A 20,588-nucleotide genomic window follows, 5' to 3' on the forward strand; every position below is an offset into this window, starting at 1 on the left:
ATTGGTTATGAACTGGTTTTAACCACAAACTTTGCATTGTAAAAAGTTGCCTTCTTGGTACCAACCCCAGAGTCTGCCTGTTGAGGGGCATGGCTCTGCACCAACAAGGGGGCACGCCTGTTTATGGGGCCTGCCCTCCAACACTCGGAAGCGGGTAGGCCTGTTTATGGGGCCTACCTTACACCACTCTCCTCAGGAGAGGAAGATTGGAGGAAAGGTCTGGGGAATGTGATGGCCCAGCCCTGGTCACCAAAAGGACCGGCGACCTACCTCCTGGAGGTTTTTGGGTGGGTTCGGACATGTGGGTGGTTGGTGGTGGAATGGTACCTGGCATGTTTAAATGTAAATAATTGCCCCTGCGTGGGAAAAGTTTGTATTTACCTTTTTTCTCTTGTCTTTGCAGCCCGAGGACGTGCTGATGATAACTAAGGGGGAATGTGGCGCCCCTGACCTGGTCAGGCACCACAGAGTATTGCACCCATGCGGGAGCAATGCTTCCAGGTAATCTCCACAGGCCAGGATGAGGTGCACACACAAACATATAGTGATCAGGCCTCCCACATCACCAGAGGGGACCCTTGGGTAGCCAGAAGGGGTTAACTTTCAATTCCCAGCTAGGGGTGTGTTCAGGGGCTGGTTGCTAGGAAGCAGGGCAGAGAGAGAGGAGGAAGTGAGGGAGTCGAGAGGAGGTGGTTGAAGTGTATGGAGGGGGAGCAGAGAAGCTCCCGTGCAGACAGGTCCTGAGGAGTGCTGTAGCTGAAAGCGGAGGAGAACGGGGTACTGTGGGTCGGCCTGAAGAGCATCCAGAGAAAGAGGGGTGGCTGAGTATGGAGATCCCAGTATCCGAGCACACAAGGGGAACTAGGTCCCCAGAACAGGCAGCAGATCATCCAGAGCTGCTTAACCTACAGGTTGGGGGGGGTACTTCATGCCCTCACCACGACTACACAGAGCTTGAGCCAAGCAGCACACCAGGCCCATAAGGGGACAGGGCCAGAAGCCATCCCACCAAGGCCACGCTGCCGGCAGACGAGCCAGAGAGAGGGGAGCAGGGTGGTAACAGCTTCCCTGGAGGGGTCCTACCACGCTTCAAGCAAAGGACCCTCCCAAAACAGAAGGGGTGCAAGGAAGGCGAGTGGACAGCTACCCTCAGAACGGCCTCCTGGAATTCCTGGTTCCACCTGGTTATCACAGTGTCGCCCGGGCATCTCACCGTGACCTCCAAACAGTGAGTAAACACGTTAAAAGACTTCTTGGACTGTGTTTGAGTCATTCTGCGACTTGTGGTACTACAAACCCACACCGGGCCCTGGGGCTTGCCTCACTCTCAGGAGGCTACTATATCCGACTGCACCCACCATCAGCCCCAGGCGTCCCCTAACCTGCAGTGGCGGTCCCCACTGACCGCAATACTGAGAGTGGCGTCACGATCAAAACTGAAGATTCCCTACCTGTGACCAGCACCAGCTACGTGGAGTCCCTGAAGGTATGCACCGATACAACACCTGTGGGGCTTCACAGGTGAACCTGGTGGTGGCTGGTACAGAGTCTGAGCCGGCAACATCCCGCATAATTTCCCCACCCAGAATAGCGGGCCCCACTTCAATCAGAGTTTCAGTTGCCTCCTAAAAAGCAACAACTCCCTCTTCCTCCTACTCTTCATCTGGCTCCTGTGCATCCTCCTCAACATCAGCCGGTGTCAAACCGTCAATATCATTCCCCAGCTGGGATCTCAGCAGAACTGCCTCGGCTAAGCGGCAACACGCTCTACTGAAGCTTATCTGTATCGGTGACAAATCGCACACGGCACTTGAACTTTTGAAAGCAATAACTGAGCAAACAGATGAGTGGCTTGAGCCTTTGGATCTCCGTCCAGGGATGGTAGTGTGTGATAATGGTCATAATCTAGTGGCGGCTTTAAAGCTTGGAAAGCTTCTACATGTTCCTTGTATGGCCCACATTGTTAGTTTAGTAGTTCAGCACTTTCTCAGAAAATACCCTGAGATACCAGACCTACTTACCAAGGTACGACGTATTAGCGCCCATTTCCGCAAGTCATCTCCCTCTTTTGGTGGCCTGGCAGTGCTGCAGCAGTGCTTACACTTGCCTCATCACAGACTAATGTTTGACTTCCCTACGAGATGGAATTCAACCTATCATATGTTGGCCAGGATCCATGAACAGCAGAGGTCAGTATTTCAATTCCAGCTGTAACATGCCCGTCAGACGCAGCTGCCAGAAATAAGTACTGCAGAGTGGGTGTGGATTGCAGACATTTGTCAGGTCCCAGAGAATTTTGATTACTGTACCAACATTGTGAGCAGTGATGATGCTCTTATCAGCATTACCATTCCACTAATTTGTTTATTGAAACACTCTCTGAATGGTCTGACTGACCAAAGTGTTAATGCACCCGAGGTGTCTGTGGATCCAGACTTCACAATGGTTGCTAGTAATCTGCACGACCTTGGTCAACAGGCTCAGGCTACCTTTAGTCAGCATTATGTGGATGAGGTGGATGATGAAGAACAGGAATGCTTTGAAGTTAGTAACCAAGGGATTGACAACCCAAGCTTCAGGGCTGTCCAGCATGGATGGCCTGAGGATTAGCAGGAGGAGGAGAGGCAGACTGAGGAGGAGAGGAGGTTTAGGGAGACAGAATGTATCCTAAGTAGTGACACACAAAGGTTTCCAGTTCGGAGTGTGGCACACATGGCACAGTTCATGTCATACTGCCTTTCTTATGACTGTCGGCTAGTCTACATTTTGACTGACAACAAATACTGGCTATGTACCTTCCTTGATCCATGCTACAAAGACAAATTATCTTTGCTACTTGTGTTGGCAAATAAGGATTGTACTACGGAAACATTGAAGAGGGACCAGTTGATGAAATGATTATCCTCAGATAATGCTGGCGTCAGAGGTAGCGTGTCCTCTCACGCAACAGGATTACAAGAGAGGGCTACACTTAGTAGGAGCAACACAGGCAGGGGACTAATGTGCCAAAACTGGTCCATTTTCCACAAACCGTCAACTTTGAAATAAGGAGGGAACACTTACGTAAGATTGTGAGGGACTATGTAAGTGACCATATCAGCATGCTTTCAGAGTCTACAGTTCCCTTTAACTATTGGGTTTCCAAGCTCAACACTTGGTCAGAATTCGCTTTATACGCTTTGGAAGTGCTAGCTTGCCCTGCTGTGAGTGTGCTGTCTGAGCATGTTTTCAGCTCAGCTGGGTCAATAATAACAGATTCTCGCAAACGACTATCCACGGAAAGTGCACACAGAGTTACGATGATAAAATTAACAATAATGGATTGCCCCAGAATATTCCAGGCCGCCTGTTAACAAGACCCAATAATAACTGTAGCCCCCAAATTTGAATTTCTTAACTTCAAATAAGTTCTATTGTTTCTCTTCTATCATCTAATGAGAGCGCATGACTAATCTAACTTGTTATGCTGCTGCAATTTAGTTGTTCGGCCCAATCACCCAGGGCATTATTTTTCAAGCCGTATGGCCTTATACATTATGCACTGGCACATCCATGTCGAGGCTACACTGTCTATAACAATTGGTCAGGCAGTCTCTATTTGTGTTCTTTATTGATGTTGTGCTCCACGGTGTGTTACACCTGGCCCCTGCGGAAGCAGATTTTTTTTTTTTAACTCCTTGCCATGTTATGCACTGTTGCAAATCCTCACAATTAAAAAAAAGCAGTTGGGAGTACCCTCTGATGCTGTGCTCCAAGGTGTCTGAACCATTCCCCCTGGGGAAACTGAATTTTTTTAAATCCTCGGTGTTAGCTACTGGAATAAAGCCTGAGTTCCAGAGCGAAACAACTGCCACTTCCACGGTGCTGCATGCTTCACAAACTTTGGTCTAGGAAGCAGGCGATGATGCGTCCTGCTCCTAACTGCTTTTGGTCAGATGCAATCATCATCAACGACATCAGCTTCGATGTCCCAGCGTGGCATTCATTTGTCCATAAAACAGACATTACTGAATAATTAATTATTATTTATTAATATAGCGCTATTATTTCCATGGTGCTTTAAAAGTGAAAAAGGGTATACATAAAAACTAGTACAACAATCATTAACAGTACAAAACAGACTGGTACAGGAGGAGAGAGGACCCTGCCTGCGAGGGCTCACAGTCTACAGGGAATGGGTGAGGGTACAATAGGTGAGGACAGAGATGGTTGCGCAGGGGTATACTGGACTAAGGGTTATTGTAGGTTGTAGGCTTGTCGGAAGAGGTGGGTCTTCAGGTTCCTCTTGAAGCTTTTCATAGTAGGAGAGAGTCTGATATGCTGGGGTAGAGCGTTCCAGAGTATGGGGGAGGTACAGGAGAAATCTTGTATGTGATTGTGGTAAGAGGAGAGGAGTAGAGAAGCAGATCTTGTGAGGATCTGAGAATGCGTGCATGTAGGTACCGGGAGACTAGGTCACAGATGTAAGGAGGAGACAGGTTGTGGATGGCTTTGTAGGTCATGGTTAATGTTTGGATGCAATGGGAAGACAGTGAAGGGATAGGCAGAGTGGTGAGGCTGTGGAATAGCGAGGGGAGAGGTGGATTAAGTGAGCTGCAGAGTTCAGGATAGATTGGAGGGGTGAAAGAGTGTTGGAAGGGAGGCCAGAGAGCAGGAGGTTGCAGTAGTCGAGGCAGGAGATGATGAGGGGATGTACTAATGATTTTGCTGATTCTTGGTTAAGGAAGGCACGGAACTGAGAGATATTTTTAAGTTGTAATCGGCATGACGTGAAGAGGGCTTGGATGTGCGGCTTGAAGGATAGAGCAGAGTCAAGGGTTACTCCAAGGCAATGAGCTTGTGAGACTGGGGAGAGTGAGCAGCCATCAACTTTGATGAATAGGCTTGGTGGAGAAGTTGAATGAGGAGGAGAAAAGACAATGAATTCTGTTTTGTCCATGTTAAGCTTTAGGAATTGCGCAGAGAAGGATGAAATAGCAGAGACATATTGTGGGATTTTGGTTAGTAAGGAGGTAATGTCAGGTCCAGAGAGGTAGATCTGAGTATCATCGGCATAGAGATGATACTGAAAGCCGTGGGACTCTATGAGCTGTCCCAGGCCGAAGGTGTAGATGGAGAACAGCAGGGATCCAAGAACTGAACCTTGAGGGACACCAACGGATAGCGGGTGGGATGAGGATGAGTGTTAGAGTAAGAGACGCTGAAAGTTTGGTAGGTTAGGTATGAAGAGATCCAAGATAGGGCCAAGTCTGTGATGCCCAAAGAGAAGAGAATCTGTAATAGGAGGGAGTGATCTACTGTGTCGAAGGCAGAGGACAGGTCCAGGAGGAGGATGACAGAGTAGTGTCGCTTGGCTTTGGCAGTTAGTAGGTCATTAATGACTTTAGTTAGGGCAGTTTCAGTAGAGTGATATGGTCGGAAGCCAGATTCTAGCTGGTCAAAGAGAGAGCAGGAGGAAAGATATGAGGACAGTTCAAGATGGATATGCTGTTCCAGTAGTTTTGAGGCATAGGGGAGAAGGGATATGGGGCAGTAGCTAGACACAGAGGATGGGCCAAGAGAGAGCTTTTTAAGGATGGCTAATTTGAATAGAAAATGAATAGAGGGCCACTGGAGCCGGTGGTGTTGGTGGAGGAGGAGGGCAAGGCCAACACCCAAATGGCCACATTGGCAATAGCACTCTAAAGTGTTATGGAGTACGTATTCCAACGTTCACACTAATGACATAGGGGACACAGAAAACTATAAATGTATGTTACAGAGCCCACCTGAGGACACTAACAAGTCTGAGATTTGAGGACAGTCAATGGCCCTTTCTACATTTTAATAGAGGGCCACTGGAGCCGGTGGTGTTGGTGGAGGAGGGCAAGGCCAACATCCCAAAGGGCACATTGTAGCTGACATTTTAAAGTGCTGTCAAATATGTCCCGTTTGCTCAAGTCTGCCTAAAATGGTTACATACAACATGGCTGCTCAGCATATTATGACTGACTATTCTGTAACAACTCCCCCTGTTGTACTCTGTCCAGAGTACAACTTACAGCCGCTGAGATACGCAAGGGTGAATTGTCATAGACAGGATTATCGAGAGACCGCATTGACTAATTCACCTGTGAGCCAGTCTTTCCAGAGATCAGATTGAGCACGTACATGGAGGGCCCACTTGCCTAACAAAAACACAAAAAAAAGTAGTCAAAGTATGAGTCCCAAGGTAATGAGTCCTGTAACAGTCCTTAAATCTTATGATCCATGTTTCCTGCTTTTCTTGCTCCCCAAATTCTGGAATCTCCAGATCTTCTCCCTCTGTCACACTATCAGAGTCCCACTGTATAGTGTGAAACTCCCCCTCCAGATACTCCGGCGGATCCATGTTTAGGGACCTGGGAAAAAATAAAAGTCAGGTATCAGTTCTTACCAATATTAAGAAGTTTACATTGATCAATGTGAATAATTTTAACACCTTTGTCTCTTGGCTTGCTAACCCTACGTACTCCTAAAATTGTGGGGCCGATCACTTGAGTGATAAAAAATGAACACTCCCAATTTGCTTCTCTGAGTTCTATCTGACGTTTTTAACTATGATCTGAGCTTCTGTAACAAATTTGTATTGCAAGTATTTTTCAATAGGATCGACACAACTTTTGGCCATCTGAAAAAACAGTATACTACTAAAGGTGCTAAATCTGTTGTTGGTTTTGGTGCCACTGATCCCTCTGTATTATGGCTTGTTCTGGGCAAGGAGATACAATGTCACTTGGCAGTATTCCTGTCATTAATTCAAAAGGAGAAATTCCTGTGGATTTGGAAGCCACAGCACGGATGGCCAGCAGAATAGCTGGTAAAATCAAAGGGGCAAATCCGACTATGTGTCTTACTTGATTATTATTATTATTTATTATTATAGCGCCATTTATTCCATGGCGCTTTACAAGCGAGAGAGGGTATACGTACAGCAATCATTAACAGTACAAGACAGACTGGTATAGGAGGAGAGAGGACCCTGCCCGCGAGGGCTCACAGTCTACAGGGAATGGGTGATGGTACAATAGGTGAGGACAGAGCTGGTTGCGCAGTGGTCTACTGGACTGAGGGCTATTGTAGGTTGTAGGCTTGTTGGAAGAGGTGGGTCTTGAGGTTCCTCTTGAAGCTTTCCACGGTAGTGGAGAGTCTGATGTGCTGAGGTAGAGTGTTTCAGAGTATGGGGGATGCACGGGAGAAATCTTGTACGCGATTGTGGGAAGAGGAGATAAGAGAGGAGCAAAGAAGGAGATCTTGTAAGGATCTGAGGTTGCGTGCAGGTAGGTACCGGGAGACTAGGTCACAGATGTAGGGAGGAGACAGGTTGTGCATGGCTTTGTATGTCATGGTTAATGTTTTTAACTGGAGTCGTTGGGCGATGGGAAGCCAGTGAAGGGATTGGCAGAGTGGCGAGGCTGGGGAGTAGCGAGGGGAGAGGTGGATTAAGCGGGCCGCAGAGTTTAGGATAGATTGGAGGGGTGCAAGAGTGTTGGAAGAGAGGCAAGAGAGCAGGAGGTTGCATTAGTCAAGGCGGGAGATGATGAGGGCATGCACTAATGTTTTTGCTGATTCTTGGTTAAGGAAAGCACGGAACCGGGAGATATTTTTGAGTTGTAATCAACATGAGTTGAAGAGGGCTTGGATGTGTGGCTTGAAGGATAGAGCAGAGTCGAGGGTTACTCCAAGGCAACGAGCTTGTGAGACTGGGGTGAGTAAGCAACCATCAAGTTTGATGGAAAGGCTTGTTGGAGGAGATGAGTGAGGAGGAGGAAAGACAATGAACTCTGTTTTGTCCATGTTAAGCTTTAGGAATCGCGCAGAGAAGAAGGATGAAATAGCAGACAGACATTGTGGAATTTTGGTTAGTAGAGAGGTAATGTCAGGTTCAGAGAGGTAGATCTGTGTGTCATCGGCGTAGAGATGATACTGGAAGCCGAGGGACTCTATGAGCTGTCCCAGGGCGAAGGTGTAGATGGAGAACAGCAGGGGTCCAAGAACTGAGCCTTGGGGGACACCGACAGATAGGGGGCGAGATGAGGAAGTGGTGTGAGAATGGGAGACGCTGAAAGTTCGGTCGGTTAGGTATGAGGAGATCCAAGATAGGGCCAAGTCTGTGATGCCCAGAGATGAGAGAATCTGTAGTAGGAGGGAATGGTCTACTGTGTCGAAGGCAGAGGACAGGTCCAGGAGGAGGAGGATAGAGTAGTGTCGCTTGGCTTTGGCGGTTACTAGATCATTGGTGACTTTGGTTAGGGCAGTTTCAGTAGAGTGATGAGGTCGGAAGCCAGATTGAAGCCGGTCAAAGAGGGAGCAGGAGGAGAGGTATGAGGACAATTCAAGATGGACATGCTGTTCCAGTAGTTTTGAGGCGTAGGGGAGAAGGGATATGGGGCGATAGTTTGACACAAAGGATGGGTCAAGGTAGGGCTTTTTGAGGATGGGTGTAATAGAGGCATGTTTAAAGCATGAAGGGAATACACCAGTTGTTAGTGATAGGTTGAAGAGATGGGTTAAGGCTGGGATGAGGACTGCGGTGATGTTGGGGATGAGGTGCGATGGGAGCGGGTCCAGTACACAGGTGGTTAGATGTGATCTTGAGAGTAGAGTGGAGAGATTGTTTTCTGTCATGGTGGAGAAGTTGTATTTGGAGGAAGAGGGATGAGTAGCTATGATGAGGGGCTGTGGTGATTGTGGGCCAAAGCTTGCTCTGATGTTGTCAATCTTGTGCTTGAAGAAAGAGGCAAAGTCTTCAGCTGAGAGGAGAGGAGAGGGATGTGGTGCCGGAGGACGGAGGAGAGAATTGAAAGTGTTGAATAGCTGTTTAGGGTTGTGAGAGAGTGAAGATATGAGAGATGAGAAGTAGGTTTGTTATGCAGCAGTGAGTGTGGACTTGAAAGTGGTGAGCGACTCTTTATATGCAATGAAGTGCTCAGTGGAATGAGACCTCTTCCATCTGCGCTCAGCAATTCTGGAAGCCCGTCTTAGTTCTTTAGTCTGCCTCATGTGCCAGCGTTGCCTGTTCATTGTGTGTGTGAGGGGGGCAGCTGATTCGAGAGCTGCAGAGATTGTAGTGTTGTATAAAGTTGCAGCGGCATCTGCATCATGTAGAAATGTAATGTCTGTGAGGGGGAGAAGGGACTGAGAAAGGGCGTGTAAATCAATGTGTTTGATATTTCTGCGAGGGTGTGGAAGTTTGTGGAGGGGGGTTGCGTACTTGGAGAAGAGAGGGAAGAGAATGTGAGTAGGTTGTGGTCAGACAGGGGGAGAGGCGAGGTAGAGAGGATAGATAGGGAACAGAGGCGAGTGAAGATGAGGTCCAGCGTGTGGCCATCTTTGTGAGTAGCTGCAGAAGACCATTGGGTGAGGCCATAGGAGGAAGCGAGTGTTAGAAGTTTGGAGACAGATGAGTGGGAAGTGTCAATGGGGATGTTGAAATCACCCATGATGATGGTGGGGATGTCGGTGGAAAGGAAGTGTAGTAGCCAGGTGGTGAAATGGTCAAAAAAGGCAGTTACTGGCCCTGGAGGGCGGTAAATGACAGCCAGTTGAAGGTTGGAGGGGGCGTAGATGCGTACGGAGTGCACCTCAAAAGAGGGAAGAGTAACAGAGGGTGGTAGTGGAATTGGTGTAAAGGAGCATTGGTCGGACAGGAGCAGACCAACTCCTCCACCGTGCTTGTTAATGGGGCGGGGTGTGTGAGAGAGCTGGAGACCGCCATAAGAAAGTGCAGCAGGAGAGACAGTGTCAGAGGGGGTGAGCCAGGTTTCTGTGATGGCGAGGAAAGAGAGTTTATTAGTGATGAAAAGATCATGAATGTAGGATAGTTTGTTGCAGACAGAGCGAGCGTTCCATAGAGCTCCTGTTAGTGGGATTGGGGAAGCGGGGGCTGGGTGAATGGGTATGAGGTTTGCGAGGTTGCGGAAATTTGTGTTAGGTTGTTGAAGAGGGTTTGAAGTGACAATAGGGATGTGGTGAGAAGGACCAGGATTTGGAGCAATATCCCCAGCAGTGAGGAGAAGCAGTGAGAGTGTTAGTAAGTGGGAGCAGGAGAGGCCATGAGATGGACGTGTGTGTCTGGAGACACTGGGTGAAATGTGGAGGAAAATATCTGAGGGGAAGGTAAGATGGGTGGGGAGGATGGTGGGAGAGATGAATAGTTCATTACTGGGTTTAGGGATCAGAGGGGGCAGTAAAAAGTGTAGTATTATAGGGGTGAAAGTGAATAGAAACACAAACATTGTTTACATTGACTATGTATGCAGTTACCTTCCGGTCACTTCCGGCCCAATTCTGGCCTAATTCATTAATTGATTCATCGTTCAGTGAATAGCCAGTACATGCTTCATGCACAAAGTGAAGCCATTTTCCATGGACGTTAACAACCGAGAGGAAAAACCCAAGGCATGTAAATGACTTGCAATTTCAGAACGTTCTTTGGGCCATTTTTGCAAAAGCACAGATGAGATGGATACATTCCCTGTGCAGGCTTGGATGTAAAAGAGCTGGGAGGGATCAGGTTTGATTAATGCCATGGCTGCAGTGAGAGCCTGCTGTAACCCCTCAAAGGCCTGTAGGACTTCGATAATGATTTGGACATAATCATTTTCAATACCTTTTAGGAGCTCATATAGTGGTTTAGCAAGGCAAGCAAAATCCACAATAAATTCTGTGGAAAAATTAACAATGGGTACAGAGAAAAATCCGTTTGAAATGCCAAGACATTAAAACACTTTACATTCATTCCTCAGCTGCAACATGACTTCAGGGACAGATGCAACAAAGTGAGCAGCTGACGGAGTGTACTTATTTGCAAGTCTCAGGTCTACAACCATGCGAAAGCTATCATCTGTCTTTCTGACAGGCAGGTTGGGGCTGTTGCATGGGGAGTTTCCGTGCACGACCACGCCCTGTTTTTCCAACCCAGAAACTGCCACCCGTATGTACGGGAGGGTTTCTTCAGGAATTCGGTACTGTCGCTGGAAAGGTGGTAGCTTATCACCATCAATTATAACCTGAGTTTGCATTAGACCATAATCAGTTTCATTTGAAGTCCACAATTCTGGGAACAACTGTTTTAATTCATCTTGTAAAGCATCATTTGCAACATTTTCCCCCAGAATTTCATCAGTACATAGATTCAAGCTGGCAATGTTTACTTTTTGACTTTCCAGCTGTTCCTCCACAGGGACAATGACAGAACAAATGGTGGCTCTCTTGTCACGCCACAGAACATGGCTACATAAATCAACAACAATTCCCATTGCTCCTAGTACATCAGTTCCCAAAATAGTGGAGTTCAACTGTGAATTTACCCAAAAAGCACATTGAAGGCCCTTTTGCTTCGATCCCCGTGTCCTGAAATTTCAGGTTCACTAGGCAACTCTTTTTTGCTTGTATACAGGAGCCTTCAAATCCTATCAAAGTGGTAAATTTAACATTGGTTAACAAGATAGATTTAACATTATTCAAAACTCTTAACTTGAAAGCCCCGTCCAAGGGTACTTTCTTAACAAACTGTTCCATCATCGCATTCTTATCCCTTTAATCCGTACTACTCAATGACTCGTCAAACACTACGCACCAGGCTGCAACCCACTTATTTGCTTTAACTTTAAGCTCATCCCCTTTCTTAATTTTGAAGGACTCTAACAATGCCGGATTAGACTTTCTCCCTCCTAGCTTTTGGGAGATCACTAGCTTCATCCTCCCCTGAGAATCTGTAAGGTCATAATGAATCCCTCTTCCTTCTTGGACTTTGAAATGGGACATAAATTAAGGAGGAACAAAAGTCAGAAAGTATCGGGCAGCATTCTCTGTGGACTCAACTTGAAACGTATTTAACCATCATTCAAAACCAAAGACATTACGGAACACCCCTTTATTTTCATCCCAATTGGGCAGGTTTTTAATAAATTTAAGATGTAACAAGTACGCCTGGCCGGGAGCTATTTTAGGGATAGATGTGGCATTAGGTTTTTCCCCTATCTGGGATGAATTGTCCCCATCATCAGCCTCCCCAGACTCTTTCTTTAACTGCTCCTGCATCAACTGAATATGTTTTGTCACTACTTCTTGTTTTTCCAAATGTTCTCTCATCCAGTTCTGTAACCTAAGTCTCCATTCCTCAACTTTCTTCCCTGTCACACTCTGACTCAGTCCCACCTCCCCCATCTCTTTCATTGGTTCATGCAGGTCCCGGAGCTTATATCCCTCCCTTTGTGCTACTTATGCCTGCTTTAATGTCTCATTCAGCTGTGCTTCCTTCTCCCCATACACTATTATATTCCGCGTGACCCCACTAATATGCTGTCTCTGAGGCTGTCTTTGAATTGTCTTGTCAAAAGCCATCAGTGTCTTACACAAAGTCGCTACTCGGCACCCTTCCCTAACTAGCGTCTTTTTTCTGTCTAATTCTGTATTCTCTTGAACAAACCAGTGCATCCTTTTTAACCATGTAACTTCTGTATTAAACCCTTCCACCTGGGGTGTGTCAGAGTGCCTTTCTGCCTGTCTTTTTAACCACTCCATATCAGATCAGTGGTCTACAAGGACGAGTTATTAGTCTGCTCTAGTATTAACCAATGCGATTCAAGCAAAAGTTAGATACTCACACCTCTCTGTATGGAAGACCCGTGCCGGCTTGAGTCGACCAAGTGAGATGTAGTTGCTTTCCAGCCTCACTCACTATGCTTGCCAGGCATATCCTTTTCGTCTTTTAAAGCCTCTTTGCTACCGTGGCACAAAAACTCTTCTCCACGTCCTTGTAGATAAACTCACAAAGAAGTTTCTTCTTAGTTACACATAAATCTTTATAGTCCTTTGTTTTTTTACAAGAAAATTACAAAAGACTATCGGGCAGACTGGGATGCACCCGTGAGTGGTTCTCTTCCGGCTGGCTTACTTTGAGTGACTTCCACGTGGCGCCACGCTTTCTCTTCTTTTTTCCTTTACAGTCCTTAGCTCTCGTCTACAAATTCTTCCTAGGTTCTTCTTGAAGAACATGAAAAACATGAACATGAAAAAAAATATAGTTCTACCTCTGCACAAGTCACTAGTGCGACCGCACTTAGAATACTGTGTACAATTCTGGTCACCGATATATAAGAAGGACATAGCTGAACTGGAGAGGGTGCAGAGAAGAGCGACCAAGATTATTAGAGGAATGGGTGGGCTGCAATACCAAGACAGGTTATTAAACTTGGGGTTATTTAGTTTGGAAAAACGAAGGCTTAGGGGGGATCTAATCACAATGTATAAATATATGAGGGGACAGTACAGAGACCTTTCCAAAGATCTTTTTACACCTAGGCCTGCGACTGGAACACGGGGGCATCCGCTACGTCTTGAGGAAAGAAGGTTTAATCATAATCACAGACGAGGATTCTTTACTGTACGAGCAGTGAGACTGTGGAACTCTCTGCCGCATGATGTTGTAATGAGTGATTCACTACTAACATTTAAGCAGAGCCTGGATGCCTTTCTTGAAAAATTTAATAATACCAGTTATGTATATTAGATTTTATGACAGGGTATTGATCCAGGGAACTAGTCTGATTGCCGGATGTGGAGTCAGGAAGGACATTTTTTCCCCATTGGAACTTGTTTGCCACATTGGGTTTTTTTTGCCTTCCTCTGGATCAACATGTTAGGCTACAGGTTGAACTAGATGGACTTAGAGTGTCCCTTCAACCAATTATTACTGCAATTATTACCATCTTTTCAGTTAGCCATTAAAAGGTATCAACCACTGAGGACTCTCTGTTCTTTTAAACAATTTTTTTCCTTCAACCTTAAAAACTATGATACTATGAACTATGATACTATGAAGGCAGCCATCGTCCTGGCTTCTCCTCCTTAGCTGAGCTCGCCCCTTGAAAGAAAATGTCCGTAGACCTCGAGAGCTAAGAAGACATAGTAGACAATCCGTTCCAAGCAAAGACTGAAGTTTATTCCGAGATAGCAACAGAGCAGATAAGACAGGTTAGCGGCAGGAAGACACACGCAGGTGTCTTGCAGAATAGCAGAATTAGCAACAGATGAAGAAGAAGAAGTGTCCCCCGAAAGGCGTGTGGGGTCTTTTATACATGTTAGACAAAGGAAAGCTCATACTGCAGAGAAAGGCATATACGTTAGAGAACAAAGAATATAATGATACATCATGACATTATTTACGAGCATTGCAGTAAAAAACTTATCAGAATCCTATAGGCCTCCATGACACTTTTTTTTTTTTTTAAACTAGTTTTTTTGAAGGTTAAGTATATCATTACAATAAAAGACAATTCAGCAATTTGTACAATAAGAATATGTGTAAATTGGTTAATAGCTAGATTGATAATACATCAACAATCAAGTCAACATCTATTGCTTTCAGTATGGCATTGGTACAGTAGATATTTCAAAGGTGTCAGCTCGCGAGCCATATCCAACCTGGGGCAAAAAGCCCATATTGACAAGGAATGTACAACCCAAGTGTCAGGGACCACGTCACATTGCTGATACAGAGTCTCATGGATTACATATTTCTCCTTCCCCATCACTGGAGTAGTATCAATTATTACTGCGACAGTAATGACTGTAGGTTATCGGTCAGGGAACCGGGTGATCCTCCGGTCAAGGGCGAACCCAACCATCTACCCCATATTTTGTCAAATTTGTTTAAAGAACCTTTCGTCTTATATACAAATTGTTCTAACGGAATTATAGCATTTACCAATGCAATCCAAGAGGCTCTAGTTGGGGAATGAGTGCTCATCCAATTTAGTATAATGCCCTTCCGGGCCAAAAACAGGACCTTTTTGTATTAATAGATTCTCATCTTGGGACCAGGAGTGTACATCTACCACCCCGAATAAACACAGAATTGGGCTTATAGTAACCGTTTTTTGAAGTATGGTGGAAAGAGTCGCTATAACCTCACCCCAATAGGAGAGAATGACCCGGCATTCCCATATCATGTGCCAGAAATCTGCACCGTCTCTTCCACATCTCGGACAACCCACCCCCACCAATTTATTCATCTTTTTCAGTCTCTGGGGAGTGATATAACGCTGGTGTATTATATATAATTGGATCAGTCTATTATTAATTGCGGGAGAGACCAAAGTGTGGGATTCGACAATGTCATCCCACACTACATCATCAATTTCAGAAATCCTGGCACTCCACTTCTCCCGTACAGAAAGAGGACTGTTCATGGCTTTGGCCCGAATGAGGGAGGAGTATAGTTTGGAAATAAGACCGCCAGGGCCCTGTGATCTGATAATTCCAATGATTGGGAAGGAAGAGAATCTAGCCCCACGACCAGAGAACTGAGCCCGAAAGGCGTGCCTGATCTGGAGGTACTGAAACCCATGAGATCGAATTCCGCTCGCAGTTGCGCAAAAGGGCGGAGTTCACCATCACGGACAATTGAACTCAGGGAGACTATTCCGTGATTCCTCCATTCACCAAACCCCGGCAACCCACAAAAGTGTGGAAGGTCCAGGTTATCCCATAAGGGGGTCTCAATTGGTATGTCATGGAATCCGAATATGGCTTTAGCCTCTTTACAAATCCTGGCCCCTAGTTTGTGTATCGGGAGGACACGGCCCTCAGGGGCTCTCTTGTGATCTGTCAACAGTGGCCATAGGAGATCCACACCCGTGAACTCTGCCAAGAATCCCTCCGGAGAACCCCTCACCCCAGGAAGTGTCCATTGACCCAGATATTTCAATTGTCCAGCCAGGTAGTATATATAAAGATCAGGAAGGGCCATACCCCCCAGGTCTTTGGGTCTCTGTAATTTGGCCAATTGGACTTTTGATCTGGAAGCACCCCAGACAAAGGTGATCATTAAGGAATCCAGGGTCCGAAAAAAGGAGCGGGGGATCTGCACAAATACTAATGTAACTTTGTAATGTAATGTAACTTTGGTTGCACTATCATTTTAAGGAGGTTAATCCTTCCCGCCACTGAAAGCGGGAGCTGGCTCCATCTATTAAATTTCTCCCCGAGGTATGATAACAGGGGGGCAAAATTTCTTGCTATCATCTTCGAAGGGCTTCTTGTCAGTATAATCCCAAGGTATTTAAAGTGATCTACCACTGGAACCCTACATATGTTGGTGTTCGCCGTTTCCTCTCTGTCCCGAGACAGAAAGAGGAGGTACGACTTTGACCAGTTTATTGCCAGGCCCGAGAACTCCCCAAATCGGTCAAATAGTTCCACAGCCCTAGGAATGGAGGAATCCGGATCAGATGCAAACGATAACAAGTCGTCTGCTTACAGAGACAAGCGTTCATCTCCCTTACGGTGCTTCACTCCTCGGTAAATTGGGTCCGCCCGAATGCGCACCGCCCACGGCTCCATGGGCAGGGCGAACAGGAGAGGGGATAGGGGACATCCCTGTCTGGTTCCCCTCCCCAAGGGAAACATTTCCGACACCCCGCCACCCACCTGAATGTTAGCAGATGGTGCTTTATATATAATCTCAATCCATCTAATGAATTCGTTGCTGAAACCAAATGGCCGCAGCACCTCCAGCAAGTATGGCCACTCAAAGGCCTTGGCCGCATCAAGTGAGACCAGGGCCCAATCCTCCCCTAACTTGGTGCCCATCTGTAAGACCACCTGCGCCCTCCTCAGGTTATCCGAAGTACTCCTACCCGGAATGAATCCAGACTGGTCTTCATGTATTATGGAGGAGATTACTTTGTTGAGTCTAGTTGCTAGTATTTTGGTGAGAATTTTATAGTCAGAGTTCAACAAAGAGATCGGTCTGTATGAGCCACAGTCCAATGGATCCTTGTCTGGTTTCAACAGCAGAACGATGGTTGCCTCATAGAAAGAGTCAGGCAACCGTCCCCTGCGGAACAAAGCCTCAACCATTTCCAGGAGGGCTGGAGCAAGCCCCCCCCTGATATTTGTCAAATATTTCAATCGGGAGTCCGTCCGGACAGGACTCCCTACCCCTGTTAAGGGCCCCCATCGCCTCTACCATCTCCTCCATACTAATGGGCTCACCCAAGGCCGATCTCTGGGCCGAAGTCAATCTGGGAAACTCCAGACCTCGTAGATAATCAGCGATCTCCTCCCTTGACACTGTCAGTCTGGATTCATATAGGTTCCTATAGAAATCCAAGAACACCTCCAGAATGCCATTGACGGAAGTGACTGGTTCGCCACTAGGGTCTCTAATCTTAAGGACCGCAGGTGAACTATTGGATTGGTGCACCAAGAACGCTAGTAAACTACTAGATAGGTTCCCTTGCTCAAAATACCTCTGGTTCGTGAAGAAGACATGTCTCTTAGCCTTATCTTGCAAGTACAGAAGATATTTCCTCCCAGCCTGTAGCCATTGAGATCTGTTTTCCTCAGATGGGTCCGAGGTAAATCTATGTTCTAGCGTTCTATTTTGAGTGGCCAATTCCTCCTCCTCTCTGGCCGCCTGTTTCTTGAGATAGGAGATAGAGGAGTGACAACATCCCCTCAAATACGCCTTAAGTACATCCCAATAGGCCGAGTGATTCTCTTCCATGGAGTTCGTCTCAGTATATGCCCTGATTTGATCAGGAATCCTATCGTTGGTTCCAAAGAGTGAAAGCCACCAAGGGTTAATTTTCCGTGATAGTTTATGTGATTTACATCCCTCCCATTTAATGCCTACAAATACCGGGGAGTGATCTGATACTGATCTGGGCAAGTGACATACCGATTGTATATGAGCACAGACTCTTTCGTTTCCACAGATGTAGTCAATTCGAGATAGAGAATTTTTCCCCGGAGTATAACATGTATACTCTCTCAGTACTGGGTTATAAAACCGCCACATGTCGTACCATCCCAACTCCTGTAGGAATGCACTCAGTCTAGTTTGTATCGTAGGGGAGATCGGGACCTGTCGGGTGCTGAATCTCTCCAGTCCTGGGTTATTAATCAAGTTAAAGTCCCCCCATGCAGAGCACCAAAGCTTGTGGGAATTGTGAGGCAAACTTAGCCACCTCATACAATATCGAGATTCCCGTCGCAGGGGGGATGTATATGGCCAGGATCACTATCATTACCCCATTGATATGAGCCTGGATAAACACATACCTCCCATCGTTATCCTTTATAATCTTACCCGGGTCCCAACGCAGTGTTTTGTGGATTAGCACTGATACTCCCCTAGAATATGAGGAATAAACAGAATGAGCTGACCATTGAACCCAAGGCTTCTGAAGCACTCTAGTGGTCTCCAACAATAAGTGGGTCTCTTGCAAACATACAATCTGAGCTTTGGATCTTTTGATATGTGCGAATACTGCCGCCCTTTTTCTGGATGTGCCCAGTCCCCGAACATTCCATGTCATCAAGCTTAAAGCCATTGAAAGATACCACTTGCTAGATTGAATGGAAAATGTCAAGAACTTAACCTACAGTAGAACTTGGGTAAACGTACCCTTGAATGCAAAAAATCGGCTGCACTTACGCAGCCGACAAGAACTGGACCAGTAGTGTGACCAGGAGAGATTTTCCCTAGCAATGACTAGGGTGAACCAACGTGGCTAGATGGTGTACTTGGTACGGGGGTGTCCTCAAACAAGGACTTAAGCGTCTCCTACAGTCCAATAACTTGAATTTTGTCAATTACCTTGCTACATAGCCTTTAACATGCATAAATAAGAGAAGGAACAAGAATAGAGGGGTATAGAAGTAAGGGAGAGAAGGGGGGAGAAGGAAAGAGAAAAAGAAAGAGAGCAGGGGGAGGAGAGAAAGAGAGAGGAGAAGAGAGATGAGAGAGAAGAAGAGAAAAGAAAAAGAAACGAAGAAAAAAAAAAAAGGGGGAGGAAGGGAGGGGGGGGGGAGGAGGGAGGTGAGGGAGAATGTAGAAAATGGAGAAGTATGGAGGGGGGAAGATGCGAGAAATGTGAGGAAGGAAGAAATGTAGAGGGGGAGAACATGGAAGGAAGCTGGGGGGGAGAGGGGGAGGGAGGGGGGATGAGGGGGAGGCTGGGGGGAAGAGCAAGGGGGAGACCTAAAGAGGGGAGGGGGGATGAGGGGACAAGCGGGGGGGTAAGGTGGGGGGGAGAGGGGGGATGAGGGGTTAAGCAAAGGGGGAGGGGGAGAGAAGGAATGGAAGTGTGGAGGAAAGGAAAAGAATATTTGCAGGTAGCCTTAGGTTATAAGATACTATGATACATGGTAGCCTAAGAGACTTAATACAGCTCTACAATAGAAATCAACATTATGAACTTAAGTGCGTTGCCAAATGTTGCGAACCCAAAATGGAGTCCCATATTGGATCGAGAGATACAGGATGGCATGAGTTCGCTTGAGAGTGTTCTTGGTGCCGCAGCAGCAGTCTGGCCCAAGTCTCGCCTGACTTCACCTCGGTCCGGTCCCATAAGCGACGCACCTGCGACCAAAGTAATCTGGAACTCAAACTGAACTTAGCAGTGATCGCAGGCCACGTCACATCAAAAGACCCGACCTCCAGCAAACCAGACGCGAGGGGGCCGACCAGGAAACCGGCTCAATGGAAGGCCAATAATGATCGCACCCAGTAGCTCACATGCTTCCGGAGGGCCACAAGCGCACCAGCGCATCCTGATAAGATCATCAGCTTGTCAGCGATCTGGAACCAGGAGATCGGGGAACGGGCGCAACTATTAACACAGCGAAACTATTAACACAAGTTAAACAACCCGGCATCAGTGTTGTTGCACTGCCTGTACAAAAGGTCACGTTACAGTATTCACCTTCAAATAATCAAGCCAAAAAAATGGGAAAAAGAGGGGGTAAGGGTCGTGAATGAGGTGGTAGTGACAGTGGTGGTCGTCTAAGCAGTGTGATCAAGCCAAATTAAAAGGTTCCTGCTTTATCTACCTCTGCCTTTTATCCCAATTTTCTTGTCCATGTGGGGAAGCACTCTTGCGCCCAGAACAGGTAACGAGTTGGCTAGCAAAAATACCTTCAGTTACTTGTCGAGTAGCAAATCCCAAGGGTCCGCACAGACAGACTTGAATAACCCAGAGGCTGGGCCATCGAATCCTCAGCCTGGTCCTCCTTCCTCACAACATCAGTATTCCAAGGAAACAAACGACATCAAAGCATTTTACTCTGAGGAACTGTTTACGTGACCCTTTGACCTTTCTTGCCTCTCACCGTGCAACACCACCAACGCAGGTGAGGCCGTGGTGTGCAGTGATGCACAGATCTTTGAGCACCAAAGGCCAGAAGAAAGCAATGTTGTTGGCCGTGACATGCTGGGCAATCAGGTGGAAGTGTTGGAGGATGATGAGACACAGCTGCCCTCAGGTCAGCCTGAAACTTCTATTACCAAAGATGTTGACCTTCAGGAATTTGAAGACGACCTGGTCGATGATGAGGTGACTGATCCAACATGGACGGGTGGCATGGATTGCGAGAGCAGCAGTGGAGAGGAGCATGTACCCATAGTCCACAAAAAAGCTGTAAGACATAGGGTTTCGACCACTGCCAGAGGTCAATCAACTGTGCACATGACACCACCACCTGTGTCATCTCAGAGTCCAAGGGTCCGTGCACCACCTGTGCCATCTCACAGTCCAAGGGTCCGTGGTGCGAAT

This window comes from Anomaloglossus baeobatrachus, chromosome 3 (assembly GCF_048569485.1).
Source record: "Anomaloglossus baeobatrachus isolate aAnoBae1 chromosome 3, aAnoBae1.hap1, whole genome shotgun sequence".
Classification (NCBI taxonomy): Eukaryota; Metazoa; Chordata; class Amphibia; order Anura; family Aromobatidae; genus Anomaloglossus; species Anomaloglossus baeobatrachus.